The following is a 2334-nucleotide window of genomic DNA, read 5'->3' on the forward strand; positions in this document are numbered from 1 at the left end:
AGGCAGTGGGTGCGCCATTAGTATAGAATTTTTTTTTTGAACTAGTGCGCCTATCCAAACATACTAATGGCGCATCCTGCTCAAGTGCGCCATTAGTAGTTGTAACTAGTAATGGCGCACCATGCAAGAGGTGCGCCATTAGTAAGTGGGCAGCAACAAGATATTTGGGACAGCCTCTCCTACCCACACACTCACTTTCTCCCCACTTCATTCTCTCCACCTCCTCCTTGTCTCGGGTGCCTCCTCTTTTTCACCTCATTTCCACCATAGATTCATTCAAATTAAGTGGTTAAATTACCTTGTTTTAATAGGTAAGTAAGGGGGAAGCTATATTTAGGTTGTTCTCCTTACAACAATGTGCACATGCACTTTTTACGGCCTAGCTAGATCTATGTATGTTCGTGGTGTTGCATATGTTTGTGGTGTTGCATATGTGTTTGTGTTTGGAGGTGTACCGGTATTTGATATGCGATAGTTGCCAATATTTTGCCGGAATGTTGATTCATTTCCGTTTCGGCGAGAATTTTGGCATTAAGCATTCTTTTTGGTCCTATTTTTAGGGAAAGTCATGCCAAATTTTTGTTTGGTTCTAAAATATCGTTTTGCTCTACCCCGCAGGCGACCATGGTCCGCACGATGACCGAAGGCATCGTGAATAGGTTTTTGAGGTCCGCGAAGGACGAGATGCTTCAAAAGAACGAGACGGAGATAAGATGTCCGTGTCGAAGATGCAAGCTGAAGAGCCTTATTGCGGACCCGGATTCCGGGCAGGTGCGGGACCACCTGCTGTTGCGTGGTTTCATGGATGGCTATCGGTGGCAAGGTGATGAAGATGACTACGAAGTCGTCCATGCGGGCCGGGCAAGAAATGAGGAAGGGCAGCAAGACAACCACCGCGGCTCGGGCGGGCGAGAAGACGAAGAATCCCCAGGAGATGATCACGACTGTGATGCTGTACACAGTCATCATGTAGAAGATGCAGGACATGATGATGAGGAAGATGCCGGAGCAGGCGACGGGCATGATCATGAAGATGATGATGCCGGCGGAGCAGACGACGCTGGACCATCGATGGGCTGGGTGCAGGACCCTCATATTCAAGAGCTGCTTCTCAAGCAGATGGATAACGCAAGAGCTGCCGCCCGAGAGAAAGCCAAGATGGATCAACTTGAGTTAGACGCGGTTACTCCATTGTATGAAGGATGCAGGCCCGAGGATACCCGCCTGAAAGTAACGCTCATGGCCCTGGAGATGAAGGTAAAACACAAAATGACCGACGCATGCTTCGACGAGAACATGTCATTCTGGCACGAACGTCTTCCCAAGGGGAACAAGTGCCCGACCAGTTTGGAGGAGGCGAAGAAAATCGTGTGTCCTCTGGATTTACCGCACGTGAAATACCATGTGTGCATGAACAATTGCATCATTTATTGGGACGAGCACGCGGAGTCTACAATATGTCCGGTGTGCGGTGTCACTCGATACAAGAAGAGGAAGAAAGCTCCTCGAAAAGTGGTGTGGTACTTTCCGATCACTCCTCGTCTGCAGCGGTATTTCGCGGATCCTAAGGTAGCAAAGCTCCTGCGTTGGCACGCGGATAGGGAGGAGAAGAAGCGAGAAGATGACGCAAATGATCCGGAGATAGATAAAAAAGACAAGATGCTGAGTCACCCTAAGGATGCGAGCCAGTGGCAAGCATTGAACTTCGAATACCCAGAATTTGGGAACGATCCAAGGAACATCGTGCTGGGCGCCAGCACCGATGGAGTCAATCCGTTTGGCAGCCAGAGAAGCACACATAGCACCTGGCCTGTGTTTGTGTGGATGTACAACCTTCCCCCCTGGTTGTGCATGAAGAGGAAGTACATTCACATGAGTATGCTAATTGAAGGGCCGAAACAACCAGGGAACAACATCAATCTGTATCTGGGGCTGCTGAAAGAGGAGCTTGACACGCTGTGGAAAACGCCAGCCAATACGTGGGACGCCGCAGAGAAAGAATATTTCCCTATGAGAGTCGCACTGCTCACGACGGTGCACGACTATCTCGGTTACGGATATCTTGCGGGGCAGGTAGTCCACGGATTTTCTGGATGCGTAAGGTGCATGGATGACACAACGTATCGCCAGCTAGATAGAGATCCCGGGTCTTCGAAAACCGTGTTCATGGGACATCGAAGGTGGCTTCGCGACGATGACCCGTGGAGGAAACGCAAGGATCTGTTCGATGGTGAAACCGAACCCCGAAAACGCCCGTGTACGAGGAGCGGCGAGGAAATAGACAAGCTGTTGAAAAATTGGAAAGACTGCCCACTGCCGGGAAAGAAGCAAAAG

The sequence above is a fragment of the Triticum dicoccoides genome, chromosome 5B (genome assembly GCF_002162155.2).
Source record: "Triticum dicoccoides isolate Atlit2015 ecotype Zavitan chromosome 5B, WEW_v2.0, whole genome shotgun sequence".
Lineage (NCBI taxonomy): Eukaryota > Viridiplantae > Streptophyta > Magnoliopsida > Poales > Poaceae > Triticum > Triticum dicoccoides.